The 8387-nt window shown below is 34.5% G+C and overlaps 1 pseudogene; it reads left to right on the top strand.

Annotated features, from left to right (window-relative positions):
• Positions 1–1986, top strand: LOC119530295 (annotated as a pseudogene).
• Positions 1987–8387: the final 6401 nt, after the last annotated feature.

Raw genomic sequence — 8387 nt, 5'->3', positions numbered from 1 at the left:
ATGAAGGTTTGGCAGGGTTTTCTATCAGACTCTGTAGTGTTCTGGCAATCATCCATCACATGGTGATCTCTCTCTCCTCCTTTCATCTGCTCCCCTGGTTTCCACTGACTTCTGGCTTCTGCTGACTGTGTATGAATTTCTTCTGCTTGTAAGCACTCCAGGCATGTGTATTGAGACCCATTGTTATTCAATTTGGCCTCATCGAAATAGGATCTTCAGAGATCCTATTCACAAATGAGTCCAAACCACAGGGCCTAAGGTTAGGACTTGAATATGTTTTTTGGGACACGAGTCAATCTCCCACAATGTTAATGATCATGATTTTGAAATTAGACTGGTCAGTGTGGTTGTATATTTTTCTAAAACCATGTTTGGCTTTATGGATATAGGGAAGGGTTGGTGGAGAATTGGATTTTACAAGGGTTGTGGCAAAAAGAGAGCATTATAGAGTGCAAAGCAAGAAAGAGGCAAAGGAGTGAATTGTGCAGGCAGAGCAGTGTTTTTAATGATTGGCTATGGAAGTTAAGCTGCAAACAGCTATACCAGAGTTACCAATTAATGGATCAGTCACAACTAAAGGAGACTTTTGATTGCATGCCAGAAGCCTCTGTCTTTCACTACAACTTAAGAGTTGTATAATAAAAAGTATGTTAGAACAAACAAATTACAGAGTCATGGTTATAAAAATTAAATTAAGGCCAACAAATTTTTATTGATCATACCCTTATTTATTCTGCAGGTACAGTGTAGAAGCTGATACAGATACAGATATGTTACAAACCTATTAGGTTGATTCCATGTCAGGAAATATATTCAGACATTGGCATAGTTTCACTCCCAAACCATGATTTTAGTCTGTGTTTGATTGTGTGCCATGTAGGAATGATTTTATATCAAGCAACATAAGATATTTGGAGGTACATGTGGCAAAGCCCAGTATTGCAGAAAACGAGCCTTAATACATTTACCAAAGAAAAAATGTTAATTCTTTTGTGCTTAAAGTTTTTCCATTTTTTTATTTTACCTTGTTTGCTTGCTTTTGCCACTATTGTCTCTCTAAATTCAACAAATATCAATTGAGCTCCTATAATTAATAAAGTCTTTTAATGAACCACAAAAGATAAAAAAAAATAATGTCTTATGAACCCAAGGAGCTTAAAATTTAATTATTCGAATCAGATTTATTAACACATGTAGAAAAATATTTGGCTGACCTTCCACCCACACCCAACTCCAGCCTGCCAGCCTGACTCACCTTCCTTCTCTTAGAGGACATCCGCTTTCCAGATCAACCTCAACCCACTCGAGGAGTCACTTGGCTTCATCAAGGTCCTCGAGTGGATTGCTTCCATCTTTTGCCAACTGTGGCAGTTTAAAGAGTAAAACGGAAATTCTAGTGACCTGTGCTCTTAAAATTAGTGAAAAGAGAACTGCTATAGCCACTTCCAGTTATCCATTCAGGTTGAATCAGGCATCATTTCAGTCAGCTCCAGTAAATGTGTGTCATGTAAATTGGAAAAGTCATATCCTCATAAGAGATTACTCTTCCTCTTTGCAATTTTATGTTACATTTGCTGTCTTTGTTTTCCTGTATTGCATTGCTGTGTTACTCCTTTATGTTGGTTACATGAACCTATGTTGGGATAGTTGAAAACTGCCCATGGTTGACTTCATTATTACCCTTGCTGCCACTTTTTGGTGGTTGGTTAGTACTTCAGCCTGGGCTAAAGCTCTTACAGATATTAAAAGAGTTACTGGTCACAGTATTGTTCAAGAACTTCTGCCTTGTACCAAGCATCAAGAAGTGATGTGTTATTTTGGCTCTGTCACTGGTATGGGATCCCTGTGTCTGTGATATTTGACTTTCTGAAAATGATAATTTAGAGAGGAAATGCTTGGTTTGTGTACAAGGAGACGAGCTCACACAGTCCAACAAATATTTCTGCCCATGGTGAAAGAGATATTCCCCCTCCTGCTGGATTATAATCAAACAGAAAAATACCCTGTGTGAAATATATGACCTGCTGCCAACACCTTAAGAAGCACTGATTGTTTCTAGTAAAAGTAATAACTTTCTCAAGAAATTGGTAGATTTAAAATTTTGTTGCTTCTTTAAATAAAGCCTATGCTTTTCCTAGAAATTTGAGATGTAAATATATTATCAGTATAAATTTGAACGTCTAGGGGCCTATTTTGAGACAATACACATTTTTAAATGACTGGTAATTTCTTCACAAATTGTTTGCCTTCCAACAAGTTTACTTCTTAAGCCTTAGCATAAATATTTACTCAGAAAATAGTTGTATTGTAATATCATAGTAGGAACAAAATCTTTACTTAAAATATACATTTCTCTAAGTGTGTATAAACCATATACCTAAGATCTTTGTTTAGGAAGCCTTGGTTACATGAATCAGATTTTAAAAAGTATAATTAGTTCAAAATTTATATCTGAACATTGTTCATATGTTATGAAGGATTTTAAATTGCAAGACTGTGTGAATATTTAATTTCTGCTTTTCTAAATGACCTGTATTGCTTAATAGGTGTACTAAAATTGTTTTGAGAGCAGGGGTTTAGAAATTTCAGGTAGATGTGTAATTAATTTACACATCTGTAAAAGTCTATTGTATAAGCTTTCCTTATACTGGTTGCTTAACAGTCTAGCTATATAAGTAGAAAGAACGTGGCTCAACTAGGCATCTTGATATGTATGGGCATTATTCTTGGTGATACTTGTTCGTTATCCTTTGTTGTTCATGCTACAAAAGCACAGGCTGTCTAGTCTCCTTGCAAGTAGAGTGAAATAGTCTACCTTTCTTGGCAGATCCCAGAGAGTTAAAAAAATTAAGATTAATATTTGCAATCAATAAAGTTATGATTTTGAGTTTAGCATTGATATTGTGAAAATAAATGCTGATCAGATTTCATTTTCTTAATGTTCATTCTTATTTCACAAATGGGTGATTAAGGAATTCTGCATCATACACAAAAGCACCTAAGTGAACTATATTATGTGTGTGCAGTCCAGGCAAATATATTTGCATAGATTCTGAGTACAGGGTTATCAGCAAGTTTCCTAACCTTTTTCTTGTACAGGGATCCATATTTCCTATTCTTATAGTATGATTGTTTATACGTGAAGCAAATCTTGCCATTACCTTATTTTGCTGCTTTTGATCATGATAAAAATTGTCAATAAGAGAATGTATGTGTTTTATGCAACCAACTTAATAAAGAAGTTGAAGACAAAAACACATTAGTAGAAAGTGATAATGACAGAGACTGTAAAAACTGGTTAGTCTAAGTAAAAAAATTAACTAAAATGTGCTTACCATATGACTCAGCAATTGCACTCAGACATTTATGCAAAGAAATGAGAGCTCAGATTCACACAGAAACCTGTACATGAATGTTCCTAGCAGCTTTATTGGTAATAGGCAAAAACTGAAAACAATTCAAATGCCCTTCAACAGGTCAGTGGCTAAACAAACTATAGCACATCCATTCCATGAACTGCTACCCAACAATTAAAAAAGATATGAACTATTGAAATATGCAACAGATTGAATAGATCTCAAGAGAATTATGCTGACTGACAAAAGCCAATCTCAAAAGGTTACATATTATATGTGTCAATTTACATACCATCTTGAAATGACAAGATTATAGAGTTGGAGAACTGATTAGTGGTTGTCAGGCACTAAGGAAAGATGAAGAAAGATGGTGATTGTGGCATGAGGGGCAATTGTGAGGGAACTGTTCTGTATCTTGATGGTGATGGTGGTCACATAAATCTACACATCTGATCAAATTATATAACTAAATATATGCACACACACATCCACATACATACAAATAGGTACATGTTTTTTAAACTGGTGAAATCTGAATAAGGTTGATGGACTTTCTCAATGTCGGTTTTCTGGTAGTGATATGGACTATCAAGCAGGCTATATCACTGGAGAAACTGGTTAAAGAGAACATAACATCTCTGTATATCTTACAACTGATGTGAACTATAATTATCTCAAAATAAAATATTTTTATACTGTTAAGGAATTTCAGAAAAGACAATGTTCCATCCATTTGAAGCAATCAGTGAAAGTTTTATTAAGGAGATTCATTTGAACTAAACTGGAAATCCTGATATGACTCCAATGCTATGTGATTATAAGGATTATGAGTTTTTAAATATTGAAATGAAAAATTAGAATAAGCCTTCACAGTCATACAAAACACTTGGATAAATAACATGCTTGTTAATAACTCTAATAAAAGCTTTGTAGACTCAGAAATAAACAAGAAACCTGCTGAACCTTTGATTTCTCTCATTTTAAAACTGTTTATTCAACCTATTGTGATCCAGAACCATATTGTTTAAAACAAAATTTTTTAAACTGTTGTATTACAGCAACAGTTATAATAGCTGTCATTTCTCTACATCTACTGTGTTCCAAAAACTATGAAAAGCATCAATCATTTGAGGTAAATACTGTTATCCTTGACTTATTATCGGTGAATAAATTGAGGTTACAGTGTTTAAATAACTTGCTTAAATGAAGTTTGGTGTGAAAGCTGGGATTACTTCTTAAAAAGAATGTGTAAACAAAAATAGAGATGTGCTTTCTGCATAATACAAAAATAGAAGAGCCATTCAACAACATTTATGGAGAGACTATTATATACAGAACACTTTACATAGTGCTGTGAGAAGAGAGAGAAAAGATGTGGAAGACGAACAACCTGCTCTCTTTGTATAATTAAGAAGCATCATTATAGTCATGACTTCTTAACTTTCTCTAATTAAATGGCTAACATAGATATACATGCCCAAGAATGCTGAAACACCTCCTACATAATTTTTGAAAAGGACTTGTCATTTTAAAAGTATGATAATATATTATCTATTTCTCTGTGCACATAAATTTAACTATTGCTCATATTTTCACTGAGCCAAACCTCTATATCTCAAATCTTTTGCAAAGGAGATATCAAAACTATTTCTCTGAAGAAAATGATGCCATTGTAAACTTAAAACTGATAAAATTTCTCCTCAATTTAAATTTCTTTGAGTATGTTGCAAAAAGAATTCCCCAAATCATGCACATCAAAAAATTTTATTTTGGTTTGGAATTTAACTGCCAGATATCTAGAAAATACTAATGGTGATATCAAATTATATGAATTAATTGTTAAATCCTTTGCAAATATGATTTGTATACCTTTGTTTTTTTAAGACCCTAATATAGATGTTCTACTATAGTTCTTAGTATTACTTGAAGATCCAGACATCCTTCCTGAAATAGGTTGCTATTTACAGCTTGGCGGCCCAACTGCAGAATGCACTGAGAAAAGGGGAATCATTTTTTAGTTGAACACTGTTTAGTTGAACACTAAACATAATTTAATTTGAGAGTTAAAATTCATCACTTTTCTGTCTTGTTTCTTTTCCCAAAGCCTTTCATTAAATGGAACAAAAATGGCTTATGCAAAATATTTGACACTGGCCATTCACGTCAGTTTTCATATCTTATTTTAGCCAAGCTTCTAAATTTTATCAGCTGAAATGCAAATTTTAGTTATGAATTCTGTATGAATGTGGTTGATCAGGTAAGTTTAGAGTCATATATGTCACCAGAAGGAAAGCCAGAGGTTAAAGCTTGGGACTGTTTAACTCAGTAACTCTCACAGTTGATGGAGACTTGTGCAAACATACAAATAGAAAAAAGTTCTTCCATGAACTAGAACAAGCACATGAAACTATTGCAAGGAGATAATAATACAGTAGTATATGGGTAAAAAAGCACCTACTGCAAACTATGGAATATAATTAGCAGTCATATCTTAATATTTTTCATCAACAGTAAAAAATGTTCCATGCCAATCCTAGGGATCAGTGATGGGGGTGGGAGGGATAAGGGATATGGGATGCTTCAGGTTTTCTATCCCCCCCCCCCTGTTTTTTTGGAGTAATGAAAATGTTCTAAAATTGATTGTGATGATGAATGCACAACTACATGATGATACTGTGAGCCACCAAAAGTATACTTTGGATGGATTGAATGGTGTGTGACTGTATCTCAATAAAATTGCATTTTTTAAAAAGCAAATTTTATTTGGGTCAATTAAAAGGAAATATGTCCTACCAATTTTAATTTTTAAAGTGGTTATTATAAAACACAGAACTTGCATGGGTAACTTTATACAATGATAAAAGGATAATGGAAAGATTCAGTGAAATCTTGCCATTAAAATGACCACATGTAATGGCACTGGTCTTAACTTCATAACGGTCTAGATCGCTTGAATGTTGTGTCTCTAGACGATAAGTAACAATTTACAAAATCTAAATTTATGAAACAGGTTGATAGTAGGCTTTTATTTCTTCAGTTTCGTATCCAGACAATCAGCAATTCCATGCCATGCAACATGCAGCAAAGGGGTCCCATTATGATATTTTCCCTCTGATATGCTTTTCGTTGAGCCCAAATGAATCTAACAAGACCACCAGCCATGTTCAGGCTGTAAAAGCAGCAGTCTGGTAAAGGAGAAGCTAGGCCTGCTTATGAATGTGCCTCAGAGTCTCCCCTTGAATCCCTTTTTGTTGCTCAGATGTGGCCCTCTCTCTCTCTAGCTAAGACACCTTGGCAGGTGAGCTCACTGCCTTCCCCCCTACATGGGACCTGACTCCCAGGGATGTAAATCTCCCTGGAAACACAGGATATGACTCCTGGGGATGAATCAGGACCCAGCATCATGGGATTGAGAACATCTTCTTGACCAAAAGGAAGATGCAAAATGACATGAAATAAAGCTTCAGTGGCTGACAGATTTCAAATGGAGTTGATAGGTCACTCTGGTGGACATTCTTATGCACTGTATAGATAATCCTTTCTAGGTTTTAGTGTATTGAAATAGCTAGAAGTAAATACCTGAAACTGTCAAACTGCAACCCAGTGGCCTTCGTTCTTGAAGATGATTGTATGACAATGTAGCTTACAAGGGGTGACAGTGTGATTTTGAAAACCTTGTAGATGAGTAAAAAAATGTGGTGTAAAAACTAAGGTAAAAATAGGGCAGGAGGGTGGAAACCATTTGGGTATTCCTTTTTCACTATTATTTTTTAATTCTGATTGTCACTTTTTCTGGGACAAGGAAAATGTTAAAAAAATAGATCAGGGTGATGAATGAGCAACTATATGATGGTAATGTGATGAATTGGTTGTATATTTTGAATGATTATATTTTGTGTGAATAAATCTTAATTGAAAAAAGTAAAAAAAATAAAGCAGCAGTAGGGGAAGAACAGTAATCATCTCAAAATGGAAATCTGAGCCCTAGCTTTAGATGCATGACTACAACACACAAACGGTATTTCCATTCAAGGCTTTGCAGCTTGGGAAAGCTTGAAATTCACAAATGCTTGGTTATAATCCATTGCATTCAATAGTTTGAACTTATTCTCTCTTCATCCCCTCCCATTCCACTCCATCACCCCAAAATCTTACCAAATGAGGTATGCCATTGTTCTTTAATGAATTGCCATTTTAGCCTTAAATCTTAAAAGAATTAATAATAAATTGATTAGTGACATTTTCCTCATCTTCCCCTTCTCCACAGCTTATCAAATTACAATACCAAGACATGGATTTTTTTAGTATTATATATTTTTAGTATTACATATTGGCATCCTCGGCAGTGCAATAGTGAAATAAATATCTGCTTTAATTTGATCAGAACAAGTACATTACATAGAGTTGGTACAATTATTGTAGGTCACAAGAAAATGGAATCTTCCCCACATTTATCTCAGCAGTTTTTTGACTGGAAGGGAAAAATAAAGCTACGTCTTGGTTTCACTCTTAATTCCCATTCTTTCTCCATTATGAAGTGTTTGGTGCTCTGCTGGCTCTGTTTTTTTGACCTTTAACAATAGATATGAGAATTGTCCTCATTCCACACAGAAAAGTAAACATATAATACTATTCTGTACATGAAAATGTAGTTTTTCCTTTTTAAGTTTCCTTTCATTCCTTGTCCTAAACCTTTAATTCATAAACTTACTGAAATAAGAGAGCAGGAGAAATGAAGGAAGGGACCATTTCAAACTATATATACACATGAGAAATTTATAGTGACAAGACAAAATTTTGATAATGGAAAACTTTTAAGAAACAAATTGATGCAGGTTGGCACAGAATCCATCAGGCAAAGGTAGGATGTTCATGTGTGGAACAGAGCTAGGACAGAAATATATGAGTCAAGTAAACAGTTTAGTTAGAATTGGTCAGATCCAGACAACTTCCATGCCTTCTACAATTCTGTATCTCTAAGAATGGCCTACACACACATGAAAGAGTTCTGTTCTACTAGGTTCTTCTCTC

This window comes from Choloepus didactylus, chromosome 3 (assembly GCF_015220235.1).
Source record: "Choloepus didactylus isolate mChoDid1 chromosome 3, mChoDid1.pri, whole genome shotgun sequence".
Classification (NCBI taxonomy): domain Eukaryota; kingdom Metazoa; phylum Chordata; class Mammalia; order Pilosa; family Megalonychidae; genus Choloepus; species Choloepus didactylus.
Note: the sequence above shows the minus strand (reverse complement) of the source record. Positions and strands in the feature narration are given on the sequence as shown.